Source organism: Arabidopsis lyrata (assembly GCF_000004255.2).
Source record: "Arabidopsis lyrata subsp. lyrata unplaced genomic scaffold ARALYscaffold_8, whole genome shotgun sequence".
Taxonomy (NCBI): Eukaryota; Viridiplantae; Streptophyta; class Magnoliopsida; order Brassicales; family Brassicaceae; genus Arabidopsis; species Arabidopsis lyrata.
The window spans coordinates 7,096,358-7,111,224 of NW_003302548.1; the positions used below are offsets into that span (position 1 = coordinate 7,096,358).

Below are 14,867 nucleotides of genomic sequence, written 5' to 3' on the forward strand. Positions count from 1 at the left end.
AGAAACGCTATATCATCGACCGCGACAATAAGTCAAAGACCTTTCATAGCGGTTTTACGTTATGCTATTGTAGTATTTTTTTAATATAGCGTTTTAATATATGCAATTGTATTGTTTACAATAGCATTGCATTTATGTTATTATTTATTTTATTTTACGTCATAATTGATACTTATATTGTAGCATTTTTTTGGTTTGCTATAAATTTTGATTTTGAATTCCTAAAACTCCGATTTTACTCTATAAAGGAAAAAAATAATCAATAATTTGTGATAATAATAATTAACAAAAACAATTCTCTAACGATAATAATATATACAATTCAATTAAGTTGTCAAATTACAGTTTAAGAAGACAAGATACTGATTACGTTAATGTACCCAGACCCTTCTCTTCTCTCCCAAACCCTCTTTAGACTCTATTCGTCTTCATCGCTTAAGTTGTAGTCAATAGCTCTTAGAATTTCTCTTCCAGTTCCTTTGTCTCCAAAAATCTTCATTCTTCTTTAGAATTTGAGCAAATTCCTGAAGCAAAGAACATAGGTATTAAGAACCAACCCAAAAATTTCAATTCATAATTAAGATTCAGATCCTAACCTATTTTTTAGAGAAAATCTTCTTGGAAACAACGACAACAACTTCTGGTTTGAGGTGCTTCTCGGCTTCGCTTCTAAATACATGAGAGGATGAAGATTGTACCAAATCCGAAAACCTTAATCCCACACCATAAGGATCTGATAAGAATAACAAATGCAGAAAAATAAATTATGACATATAGTTGAAATATCTAAATTGAAATCTCAAACACTAAGAAGAATTCAGAATAGAGTGAGATTCACTAGCAAAGATGTGAAGATGGCGACAGATCTCGGAAACAACAACAGAGACGAAACGGACAGAGGAGATTCGAGAATCAAAAACATCTCTCACCACGTCTTTCTCAATTATTTTCGTTTTGGAGATTTAGCAACGACCAGATCTAAAGAAAAAAAATCAGATCTAAGAAAGAAGGGAGAAGAAGAATAGGTAAAGACGAAGAAACGAGAAGAATTAGTTTAGTAAGGAGACGAAGAAGAGAAGAAGAGAAGAGAGAAGAGAAGACTTACTCTGGGGTTTCGAGGTTTGAAGTCGAAGGCGGCGAGAAGAAGAAGAGATGAAGCGTTAGGAGACCGGAATCAAAAGCTCTCTATCTCTTTCATGATCGGCCATCACAATTGTCGGCTTCTCGTCTCACATCGCCGGAAAACTCAAGTCGGAGAAGAAGAAATAAAAAGAAGAGAGTAGAGAAAGTGTTTCACGAGTAATTTAACCTAATCAATCTATGTCTCTTCTAATTCTTTCTTTTCATTATTTTTTTATCATTATTATTTTGTTACTTAGAAAATTTTTGGAGACAATAAAATTTCCATTTTCCCGGTTATCCCTACGATAACGTTTTTATTGTCTCTATGCTATCGTAGAACTAAAAGCTAGGCGCCATTACGAAATATTTTCGCGGTCATCCTACTATAGCGTTTGCTTTTTCAGAAACGCTATGAAATTTTTTCTGAAACTCAACTATAGCAGAACTATCAAAAACGCTATTATGTACTGCTATCAATATCCTCATTTCCTGTAGTGTAAATAAATATTTTTACATAATTCTAAAAATATATATGTGAAATATATGAACATATAACGAAATTTAATGTATAAAATTATAAGATTTACAAAAAAAAATCAATTCTAAAGTATTTTTTATTGAAAAATTGTTAATTTTAAATTTTAAAAATTAATTTTATTTTTTTAATTATTTTTAAATTATTTAAAACTAAGCCCGCGGGCCGGCCCGCTAACCCGTTGGGCTTAGCGGGGCGGGCCTGGACATATTATTTTTGTCCGCGGTCCTAGCGGGCCGGCCCGTTTGACACCTCTACTCGACTTGGTGATCGACTTGGTGATCGACTTGGTGCTCGAGTTGGTGCTCGAGTTGGTGATCGAGTTGGTGATCGACTTGGTGCTCGACTTGGTGCTCGACTTGGTCGTGGTCGAGTGCATTTGGAAGGTCATGATGATGGTGCTCGACCTCGTGGTCGAGCATACTGATGGGTTCTGGTCCACTTCTTCCAATTTGCTCACCAACAGCTCCAAATCACCTGAAAACAACTCAAATATGCAACATGCATGCAAAACTATCCTAATCATGCAAAGTGATGACAAATGATGAAGAATGGTATGAAACAATGACGAAATGATGATAAAGTGATGCTAAATGGATGCTCAAAACAAGTAAAATATAGACATATCAACTCCCCCAAACTTAGTCTTTGCTTGCCCTCAAGCAAACAATTAAGAACAAGCTGGAGGAGAGGTTGGAAAGCGGGGACTCAGAACCAAAGCATGCAGACAAAGCAAATGAACTCAATGTCCAAGTTACTAATTGTGGAATGCTTAGAGACCAAACTCTACTTAAAAACTTTAGCCATATTCATCACAAGACAACCTAACATTTGTTCCAATCTACACACACCTTCAGATCATCAATTCCCTTTAACATTGATTAAGCTCAAACCATGAATCAAGCAAAACATTGTTGAAGAACTCATTTGGTTTAAAGGACAAGGCTGAGAAACAAAGATGGTTCCTTTGCAAATGGTTTCAGACTTTTTCACAGTAACAGGGAACTCTCATGAATGGACAGAGCTTTTAGTAGAATGCCAAAGGTTAGAACCAACCTACGCATACAAGAACAGACCCCATCTACCCAAATAACCATAAGTATATCAAACTCCATAGATGGTCCTGTCTCTAAACCCCAAAAATGATCCTAATTCTACCCTTTGCACTCAAGGCATGTTTCAATAAACTTTTGGATCAACCCATTCTTTCTTTTTGGTTTTGTTCTAAGGAGAGGTTTTCTTTTAGAGTTTCTAGCGGATTGGGACTTTCTTTAACAACTAAGGCTCTTCTTTTCATCTCATGACTTAAGACAACTCTAGACTTTTGCCTTTCTTTTTACTTTGCTCAGAGCCTAACTTCTTTTATTTTCAAGCTTCCCAAATCCTTTACTAGACTAACAAGATATTCTTTTCTGTTTCACTTCCATCTCCTAAGAACAATAACACTTGTCTTTCTTTCTCATTTTCTTTCCAAACACATTCCAAAACCCAAAGTAAAACTCCCACCTAGTCCTATCTAGCCCAAAAAGCGTGGACTAGAACTACATGGGATACCATTCTTGTCGGTTCATACCTAACACTTTCTACCAAGCTCAATCCGGAAATAGGCCTCACACACACACAAATTTATTCAGGGCTTGAAAGAAAGGTTAGGTTCAGGGTGGGGGAAACTGTTCCAATGATGGGAATCAGCTACTTGGATTAGCAAGAGTGGTAGAAGGTGAAAGAAAATCCAAGTATGTGTATTGGTAGCCACAAGTTCAACAACAATGCAAAGACATGATAATTACAAGTCAAGTTCAGGTTCTAATAGATAGGGAAAAGAATCACATCAAGCGTGCTTCAATTAAAACAAGAGAGTCAAGTTGTGAATTCCAAATATGGTGCAGTCTTAATTCAAGTTCTATCACATGCATTAAACAACTAATAACGAGGGCATTGAATTCATTCAGTAAATGAGCATGCTTACAAGGTTATCTCATCATCATCCCCTATGCAAATGCAGCAATCCTATATGAAACTTTCTAGACTCAATCTTAAAATGAAAATGCAACTACATGAACACTCTATTTTTGTGAAATCATTTTCAGAAATTTTTCAAATTTTTAGGGTTTTTTCAATAACATAGATGAATGCAGACAATATGTACAATGCAAGAAAAATTTGAAAACAAGAACAAAGCAAACACATCAGATACTTCCTGAGCCCTCCCCCAAACTCGAATCACACAGTCCTCTGTGTGATCAAACTTGGAAGAGAGTACTCAGGACAAAAACAACGCAGAAACAAAATAAACAGAAGATGGTATTTGACAATGGTGAATGGTAGTGCTTACCTCAGTTGAAGTAAGAGCGCAGGTGATCGTCAATCCCTGCCTGTGACTCGTGCCAAGCTCTAGAAGAGTCATCCTGTTGTTGCTCAGCGCCCTCTTCTTGTTGGTACTCGACCTCTCTTCTCCTATTGCGGCCAGCACCGCGGTCGAGTGACCTTCTAGCGTTGAGAAGGCGTGATTTCCTACTGGAGCGAGCGAGCATAGCTTTCTTCCTTCTCTTGTGATCCCGAGGCTCATGTGATGAATGCCTCGCAGTGATGTGTGAGACATCATGCTCACTAGGCTCAGGCCTGTACTGACTCGGCTCAGGCTCATTGTATCTTTGTGAAGGCATGTCCTGAGGAGGCTGTCCCTGTTGCACTGCTGTGCTGGAAGAGGAGCAGCTAACTATGGCTTTCAGAGACTTCATACCCTTTATACATTTGGTGATGAACCTGTCCTGCTTTTTGCACCACTTCTGCAACAGGCTCTTGTTTCTGTGAGCTTCACTCAAGCTCTTACTCTCTCTTGCTGGAGCCACATGCTCACTGAAATGATACATACTGGTATCATATGGCTCTTCCCAGTCTTCCTCCATGTCAACAATCTCATCATTTGTAGCTTCTTCTTCTGCAGGGACATCCTCATGCATTGGCTGAGCCCTCTCGACATACAGGTCGTCGACTGAAGGCTCAAAGTCTATGTTGTCTCCCTCTATGATGCGTGTGAGCTCAGGGCGGGGGAGAAGGATGTTGGCTCTCTTGGTTGTGGGATGCTCAAAGCGGTATCTATACATGTCGCCAACCATCGCACGCTCCAGGAATTCAATGCGATGTAGGTGGTAAATATCCATCCACTTTGCTTCATGTCCCTTGGAGACGATGGGGACTCCACATGCAATCAGAATTGGTGTCACCACACCTCCTATGCAGAGAGAACCTCGTGCTCTCTTGTTATTATTGGAGACAGCCCATTGCTTGTAACCACACAGGTGGAGCAACAAGAGAATAACAAGAGGTGTGTCATTGGTATCGCCGTGCAGAATCTGATTGTTCTTGGCCCGATGGAGAGTGCCTTTGAGAGCCATGGAGATCATCTCCATATCAGTGTTGGTGACCGTCCCTGTAGCTTCTCTGGAGTAAAGAACATGAGCTACTAAGCGTTGGAAGTACCTGATGACGGGGCTGCGTATTTAATTACTCTTTGATCTCGAAGAGTTAAGCGCTGAGGTGCTGCCAATGGTGAGCCATAGATTCTTCAACTCGCTTCTATCAAACCTCTGTTTGGTTCCCGTTCCATTGGGGAATGCAAACAGTCCTTCCAACCGTTGGATTGTCAGCATGTAGTCCTGCCCATGCACTGTGAATGTGATGAAGCCCAACCCGTCGATTTCTTGGTAGATTTCCACTTGTAGATTTCCACTTGTAGGATTTTGATCACACAGCTTGATGCCAAGCACTGGATGTGGTCGAGTGCCAGGTCGAGTACCAAACAGAAACTGCAACAAATGTACTCGACTGCATAGTCCGTTTCCAAACCGCTCGGTGTGGTCGAGTACTTCAAGTGAAATAAGTAAAAATGCGAAAACTAAGCAACAAGTAACGAGATCAAGCAATCAAAAGCGATGTAAACAAAGAAATCAATTGGAAGAGAAATTCCCGAGGATGGGGTAATCGAGTATTGAAGTCTCCTTAATCTAACAGGTGGTTAACATGCTCAACAAACTATCCCTAGACAACAAGTTCAATAACCAAATCAAAGTGCTACCGCAACAGAGATCCTCAAGCAAAGCTAGTCCCAGACTCAATCACCATTGACGAGAGCTAACTTAACAGGCATTACGAAACAACAAGTCTAACCCAAAACGCTCCCTGTAACCAATACCTTGGTATAGAGCCACGAATCTCTGGAATTAGTGGTTCAGACATTTCATCGAATACCTTTTGGGTGCGGAAATGTCTGGGCTCAGATTCCAGTTGATCAGAAAGCAATTAGCATTAAGAACAACTAATCCAGAAGGGATCTACCAATCAAACTCAACCACCTAGCAGATCAAGGATTCTAAACTACCCTAACCCATCCTCAAGAACCCTAATCACTACTCAAAATTCATAACCAAGAACACAAACCCAGAAATGCATAAAAACTTCATATTAGCAAGATCTTAACAAGGTGAACAACTTTGTAGAAGAAATCAAAAGCAAATACTGAATAGAATAAGAGAAATCTGGATTACAAATATGAAGAAAGCACTAATTGTTCTCCAGAATAAAACTTAGTCTGAAAATTAAGAGAAATAACCTATTGATAGTAAATCCTAGGAAACCCTAAATCACAAGACGACAAAGTATTAAGGCGGTTTACGGAGACATTCGGCTTCGTGCAATCGAGTGAAGAGGTTGAGCAAAGCTGGCTCCTTTGCGGTTTCTTGATCTGGTCGTGATGCGATCGAGTGACTAGTTCGAGTATGCACTCGAGTCCCGCTTCATCTTCTTCTCTTCCTTATGCTCAGTGTCTGGTTGAGTTGGGATCTGAGAAGCCTTTGAAGCGTGCAGTCGAGTGCTTGGTCGAGTAAGTTGGTGGAGGATACTCGACTGCGTGCTCGAGTCGTGATCTGGAGTCGTGGTCGAGTTGGTGAAGGAGCTGATACTCGACCACGAGGTCGAGTGGTAGGTCGAGTTGGTGAAGGAGAGGGTACTCGACTTGGTGATTGACTTGGTGATCGACTTGGTGCTCGAGTTGGTGCTCGAGTTGGTGATCAAGTTGGTGATCTACTTGGTGCTCGACTTGGTGCTCGACTTGGTCGTGGTCAAGTGCATTTGGAAGGTCATGATGATGGTGCTCGACCTCGTCGTCGAGCATACTGATGGGTTCTGGTCCACTTCTTCCAATTTGCTCACCAACAGCTCCAAATCACCTAAAAACAACTCAAATATCCAACATGCATGCAAAACTATCCTAATCATGCAAAGTGATGACAAATGATGAAGAATGGTAGAAACAATGACGAAATGATGATAAAGTGATGCTAAATGGATGCTCAAAACAAGTAAAATATAGACATATCATTATTCCTTTCTGATCAACTAGAATTCGATCCAAAGCAGTCCCGCACCCAGAAGGTGTTCGATGAAATGCTTGATCTACTAATTCCAGTGATAATCGTCTCTATCCCAAGGGATTGGTCGTTTAGGCGGTTGTTGACTTTAACAGTCGGTTCTTATTGCCTGCATAGTTAGATTCCGTTAATGGGAATTAGTCTGGGCTAGCTTTGCTTGAGGATTTATTGCACGGGAGTGAATAAATCTGTTGTTGAACCTGTTGTCTAGGGATAGCTTCATTGAGAATTGTTAACCATCGGAATTGATTATGGAGTCCACACTATTCGATTACCCCATCCTTAGGAGTTTCTTATCCAATTGATTTATTTGTTTACGTACCTGCTTCATTCACCTTCTCTGTTACTTGCTATTGGGTTTTGATAATTATCTGTTTTTGGACCCTTTTACTCTATCACATCCTCCTTCTGGCAGTGAGCCTTGTGATAGAGTATATCAGTCATTTTTGTGTCTTTTTACTACTTTCTACACCAATCACTAGGACTGTCAGAAAAATAACCAAATTCTGCTTGGCTTGACTTAGCGACTTCTGATCATATCTCATTTGTTTGCATCACACTTGATTGGATTGAAACCTATAGTACTACAACGACACGATAGTGCTTTAGGATAATTGATCGAAAAAAGTCTATTATCAAACATCCTCATAATAGTTATCATCAACCCCCACGTTATAACGAAATGTATCATTCACCATATCTACATATGGATCTTCTACTACATTACCCCCTACTTCATGATTCCCACTTACATACGTCCTATCAATGTAACTCGGTCCTATATCCATATTGAGTTCTTCTCCATGTTTATACCAAACATAATAATCTAGCATAAATCCATGACTAAACAAATGACCCATCACCCTTCTACCCGAGATATGTTTATTGTTCTTGCAAAGGTTGGAGAAAAAGCGTGATGATTCTCCCTTGTATAAATCATACAACAATCTGAACGGGCATCAATGTTGATTTATGTCCACCCACCAACAAGCCCCTTATTTTGTTTATGATTTCTTTCTATACAAAGAATCATACAAACGCTTGATTCACGCATGATAGACTTTTGTTTCAAAGAATTTTACAATTTTAAGAAAATTTCCTTTTCCATTGTAAAATTGCTTGAAAGGACTTTTTTCAATATAAAAAGACTTACGAAGTTGGAAAAACTTATTGATTGGCACTACCCCTAGATCATACAACAATCTGAACGGGCATCAACGTTGATTTATGTCCACCCACCAACGTCCTCTATCAGCCTCCAGAAGAGACTCTTTAGCCTGACCAAAATTGCGAAGAAGAAGACGATTCAGAAGCTTATGAGTCAGAATGGTTCCACTTCGGAGAACCCTCGGCACAAAAACAAGCCAAGAGTGTAAAGGAGACCAACAAAAACGTAAGCCTACTCCAGAGGTGGAACAAGTGGCAAGACAAGAAGATTAAAAAGCTGGTGGATGTAGTGAAAGAGCTAACTGGCACTTTGAAAGAAATGAAGATCCAAGTCACAGACTTACATGCTCGAGTTACTGGTCCTTCCAACCCTCCTATTTCTGGGTTAAGCTCTCTGTGAAGAAGCGGCTCCACTCGACTCGCTCCAAGGCGCAATGTCCCGACAGAACCCCCAAGAGCTACCTCATTCGAGCCTAGAGACAAGAAAAGACGTACAAGAGAGCCACAGAAGCAAAACTACGCCGGTGAAGCAAGCCCGTCTACCCCACTCGATCAAACAGTCGAGCCAAGCTCTGACCAGCAAATGACGAAGGCTGTCCCATGGAGCTACACGAGTGAGAGGATGGATGACTATGTCTTTGCTTTCTTCACCTAATCCAGGTAACAACTCCACTTTATCATTGTATATACCACATTTTATTTTGCTTTTTTTTTGTTTGCCCTGAGTATTTGACGTTGTGTGTATTTGACGTTGTGTGTTTTTATTACACAGAGATTGTGTAATTTATGTTTGGGGGAGGGCTCAGGGAGTATTTGACGTTGTGTGTTTTATTCTTATTTCAAATTTTGCATCATATAGTCTGCATTGCATCTAAGACATAGAAAAACCATAAAAATTTGAAATGTTTTGAAAAGCATTTCACAAAAAAAGAGTGTTCATGTAGTTTGCATTGTCATGTAGGATTGTTTAGTATGCAATCACTTAGGACTGTTGCATCATGTATTTGCATTGGGGATTATGATGATTATAACCTTGTAAATATGCATATTCACTAAGTAAATTCACTGCCCAGGTTGTTAGTTTTCTAATGCATAATTGATTGAACTTGAAGTAAGACCGCACCATCTTTTGAATTCAAAGCTTGATTTTCTTGTTCTTAGTCGAATCTCGCTTTGATCTGATGCCATTCCCTATCAATTTGAACCTTAATTTTGACTTGCAATTATCAACATGTGAATTGTGTTATGAACTCATGGATACCTTAAAATACTTGGACTTTCTTTTACCTTTTGATCACTCTTGCTAGTATAAGTAGCTGACTCCCATCTTTGGAGCAGTTATTCCCTACCCTAAGCCTTAACCTTCTTTCAAGCCATTTATCATTTGTGTGTGACTGTAAGGTCTTATTTTGATTGAGATTGGTAGAAAGTGTTAGGTTTGTACCGACAAGGATAGTATCTCATGTAGTTCTAGTTCACGCTATCTTGACTAGATAGGACTAGGTGGGTGCTTAATTCTGGGTATGAGATGTTCTTAAAAGAAAGATAATGTTGTGTTCATCATTGAAAGAAAAGAAAAGGGAAAATAGTCCTTAGGAGAAGTAGCTAAAGTAAGAAAAAGTCTGGTAAAGGATTTGGGAATGTTAAAGTAAAGAAAAGGGTTTTGTAATAGCTTAAAGAGAAAGGGCAAAAAGCCTTGTGTTATAAGAAGAAAGAAAAGAAAACCCTAGTTGTTAAAGAAATCCCAATCCGCTAGATAAATCAAAGAAAAAGAAAAGCTTCTCCTAGGATAGAAAGCAAAGAAAGAAAGGAATGATTCGAGTAGAGTCTGGAAATACTTTGAATGCAAAAGGGTAGAGTTAAGTTCATGTTCTGGGATTAGAAATAGGACCTCCATTTGGGTTAATATTGATTACATTCTAGGTAGATGGGGTCTTATCCTTGTATGCATCGCTTGGATCTCACCTTTAGCATTCTACTAAGGCTCAATCATTCTTGAGGGATCCTTGTTACGATTTAAACCAGATCTTTAAGGGACCATCTTTGTCTCTAGACCTCTACCCTTAAGCCAAATGAGTTCATATCCATTGCATTGTATGATCCACAGTTCTCACTTAATCAATGTTAAAGGGAATGTGCTGATGTGAATGCTTGAATTGATTAAGGCAGAAGTTGGGTTGAGATGTGAAGAACATGGCTAAAGTTTTTATATAGAGATTAGTCAACCTTGCATTCTAGAATTAGCAACCTGGACATTGAATTCACTTACTTTATATGCATGTTTTGGTTCTGAGTCCCTACCTTCAAACCTCTTCTCCAACTTAGTTTTGTTTGTTTGCTTGAGGGCAAGCAAAAACTAAGTTTGGGGAAGTTGATGTCTCTGTATTTTACCTCTTTTTAGCATACATTTCTTATGCATTAAGCTTAGTTTCCTCTCTGTTTCATTGCATTCATAGTCTTTTTCCTACTCTTTTCATCACTTAGTACGATTTGCATAGCATATTGCATATTGGAGTATCACTACAAGAAAACCTGCAATTTGGGACTCCTTGTTGTGACTATTTATTTGGTCGCAAAAAAGAGCGACTATTTTGTAATTGATATGCGACACCTAAACGACTACAATCCAAGCAGATGGAAAATAGTCGGGGGTTTATGGCGAATTATTATGTATGGTATGAACATGGTGAAGATTATAATGTTGTTGAGGAGGGAACTAGTAGTCATCATGAATATGCTGATAATACCAATTATACTAGTGGTACGCATGAACCAATAGGATTTGATGGGGAGAATGTATATGCTGGGATGGCTAATGATGGGGAGAATGTATATGCTGGGATGGTTAATGATGCATTTCATGGTTCTGTACCATATAACGAATATAATGAACATGATCAAAGTGGAAACGATCATGTTCATGAAGAACCCACCCAAGAAGCAAAACGATTTTATGACATGCTAGCTGCCGCAAACACTCCACTTTACGATGGATGTCGGGAAGGTCAATCGCAATTATCGTTAGCAGCTCGGTTCATGAACAATAAGGTGGACTACAACTTGTCAGAAACTTGCATGGACGGATGGGCATAATTGTTTACAGAATATTTACCAGAAGGTAATCAGGCGACCGGTTCCTACTACGAGACAGAGACTTTGATGCGAAAGCTAGGATTGTCGTACTATACATATGATGTATGTATAGATAATTGTATGTTGTTTAGGAAAGATGATGAGAAGTTGGGGAATTGCAAGTTCTGCGGAAAACCAAGATACAAGGAGAGTGAAGGAAGAACAAGAATACCATATAGTAAGATGTGGTATTTACCGATTGGGGCCAGATTGAAGAGAATGTATCAATCTCAAAAGACTGCAGCTTCGATGAGATGGCATGCTGAGCATGAATCGGAAACGGGATTAATGTGTCATCCATCAGATACGGCTGAGTGGAAGAATTTCCAGCAATTCCATCCCTCATTTGCAGAAGAACCACGAAATGTTTATCTTGGATTATGTACTGACAGTTTCAATTCTTTTGGCATGTCCAAAAATCATTCGTTGTGGCCCGTGATCTTGACTCCATACAACTTGCCTCCTGATATATGCATGAGCAGTGAGTATTTGTTTCTTACAATTTTGAATTCGGGACCAAATCATCCACGAGCCAGTCTTGATGTTTTCCTCCAACCACTGATCGAGGAGTTGAAAGATTTATGGCATAACGGAGTTGAGGCATATGATGTGTCATGTGATCAAAATTTCATACTTAAAGCCGTCCTTTTGTGGACTATTAGCGATTTCCCAGCATATGGCATGTTATCGAGATGGACTACACATGGAAGAATATCGTGCCCAATTTGTATGGAGGATACAAAATCATTTTGGTTGCCAGGTGGTCGGAAGACATGTTGGTTTGATTGCCACAGAAGATTTCTTCCTCTAAACCATCCGTTACGGAAGGACAAAAAGCACTTTGTGAAGGGTAAAAATGCAGTGAACGAGTATCCACCTCAATCGGTGACTGGTGAACAAGTCTTATATGAGCGTATAAAGACTGCCGAGCCGCCTAAGATATCTGACTGCGGAGGAAATGGGCATGAAAATAAAGTGGATGGGTATGGAGATTGGCATAATTGGCACAAAGAAATCATACAGTGGGAGCTACCTTACTGGACCGATCTAAATCTACGACACAATCTTGAAGTGATGCATATTGAGAAAAATATTCTCGATAACGTCATGTACACTGTGATGAATGTGAAAGACAGATCAAAAGACACTGTGAAGTCAAGAATAGATGTTTCCAGATTTTGTGATCGGCCTGAATTGCATGTTGATGATCGAGGGAGATCTCCATTTCCTATTTGGAGATTGAGTGCGAAAGCAAAAAAAAATCTCCTTGAATGGGTCAATCAGAGGTCAGATTTCCAGATGCTATGTAGCAGATTTAGCTAGTTGTGCAGATATCAATGCCGGCAAGTTTTCGGGAATGAAAAGTCACGACTGCCATGTATTTATGGAACGATTGCTTCCGTTTGTGTTTGCAGAACTCTTGCCGCGAAACGTACATCTTGCATTATCAGGTAAATATATTTAATTTATAAATATATGTTTGTTCTATATATAAAATAATATGACTATTAATTTTATTTTATTTGTATTGTAGGCATTGGAGCATTTTTCCGTGATTTAAGTACTCGATCATTGGAGCTAAGTCGCATCCAACTTTTGAAGGAGAATATTGTCATGATTTTGTGCAACTTGGAAAAAATATTCTCACCTTCTTTCTTTGATGTTATGGAGCACCTACCTATACACCTACCATACGAAGCAGAGCTTGCCGGTCCAGTTCAATATAGATGGATGTATCCTTTCGAAAGGTTTTTTAAACGTTTGAAAGGCAAGGCGGAGAACAAGATATCCAGCGGGTTCAATCGTTCAATCGTACATGAATGATGAGATATCATACTTCTCGGAACACTATTTTGCATCGCATATTTCTACAGCTATTAGAAGAAGGTATTTCATACTATATTATAATGAGAATACAATTATTTTAATAAAAGCAAATATTTTTATGAATTAATATATATACTTATGTTCGCAGGACAAGTCGGTATGATGAAGGTGAAGTTCCTGTATATCTTGTCCCGGTACCAGACATATTCACACAAGTCGGTCGTCCAAGTGGCAAAAGCAGTGAGTTCTGGTTAACTGAGCAAGATTATACATGCGCACATGCATATGTTTTGCGTAATTGTGACTATTTTCGACCGTTTGAAAGGTATACGTACATTTTTACCAAGTAATAATATTAGTTTTAAGAGCATTCTCTCTATTAATCGACTAATGAGAATATTTTTTACATGTCGAAAAACAGTATGTTGGACGCGCAAATTCGGGATGAATATCCAGAACTCTCTGATGATGAGGTCACCTCTAAAAGAGACGAAGATTTTCATTTATGGATTCGCCAATACGTACGTCGTATATACTAACGATCTCACTTTAAATCGACTCATGGATTGGAATATATATCTTTACTAATCTATATAATTTTCATTTTAGGTGGAAGCAACGAGAAGTCATCAAAATTTTCCTCCATGGGTTCATGAACTAGTGGAAGGTCCTGAAAACAAAGTCAAGTCATGGCCCATGTATTTTACTAGAGGATATATGTTTCACACGCGGAATCATGGGCGCACAAGAAAGACAATGAATTATGGGGTATGTGTTCGAGGACAAAATTATTCTGAAGCATCTCACGAAGAAGATTTTTATGGGACCGTGGAAAAGATAATCGAGCTCGAGTATCCAGGACTGGTTAACTTAAAGATCACACTTTTCTACTGTCAATGGTTTGACCCAAAGGTTGGCAAAAGAATTCGTATTTCAGATGGAGGCGTTGTAGACGTGCTACAATCAAAGAGATACCAAAATTACGAACCATTTATTTTAGGTAATTTTTCATCCTATTTTCAAGTATTTGCTAGAGACGATCTTATTTTATTTCAAATTTTTGGCTTTGTACAGGGTCTCAAGCTGATCAAGTGTGTTATCTTTCATACCCGAACACAAAACGACCTCGAAAAACGTGGCTTTCAATTTGCAAAGTTAATCCAAGGAATGTTGTTCAAGGGAAGTTTACTGAAAATTATATGGTTATACTGCAACAATCTGTTGATGAGGCACCTCCGAGCATGATTGAAGAAGTTATAGTTGAGAGCTTAGTTGACGGAAATCATCAAGATGAACCTATCGATTTTGATATTGAAGATGCTGAAGGAGAAGACGAATTTTATTGTAATTCATCAACATCCGAAGATGAAGATGAAGAAGAAGGTGAAGATGAAGAATAATTATAAATATAAGTCATTTGTAAAATAATTGACTAAATTTTAATGTGTGTTTTGTAATATATTTTAATTAAATGGCTTGATGATGTGTGTTTTGAAAAATAGAATTAAACAGCCAATTTGTTATGTTTATTTACTAGTTTTGGTAAACATTTAACGATTAATTAAACAGCCAATTTGATAACATACTTGCCATACTTGAAAGCAGGTTCTCGGTTCGAGTCAAGTAGAGTGTTTTTTTTCCATCATTTTACTAAC

The 14,867-nt window shown here is 38.7% G+C and overlaps 2 long non-coding RNA genes across 4 annotated transcripts; one reads left to right on the plus strand and one right to left on the minus strand.

Moving 5' to 3' along the window:
* Positions 1-266: 266 nt before the first annotated feature.
* LOC110227474 lies at positions 267-1,399 on the minus strand. 3 transcript variants are annotated; one of them, XR_002331173.1, is made up of 4 exons: positions 1,106-1,381; positions 839-978; positions 597-733; positions 267-524 (listed from the first exon to the last, which is right to left on the minus strand). It is a non-coding gene; the product is annotated as an uncharacterized LOC110227474 (long non-coding RNA). The 3 variants fall into 3 exon arrangements; XR_002331171.1 differs by having other exon boundaries at positions 597-998; positions 1,106-1,399; XR_002331170.1 differs by having other exon boundaries at positions 597-978; positions 1,106-1,393.
* A 12,063-nt stretch (positions 1,400-13,462) lies between these two features.
* LOC110225859 lies at positions 13,463-14,123 on the plus strand. The gene is made up of 3 exons (XR_002330012.1): positions 13,463-13,537; positions 13,634-13,733; positions 13,822-14,123. It is a non-coding gene; the product is annotated as an uncharacterized LOC110225859 (long non-coding RNA).
* Positions 14,124-14,867: the final 744 nt, after the last annotated feature.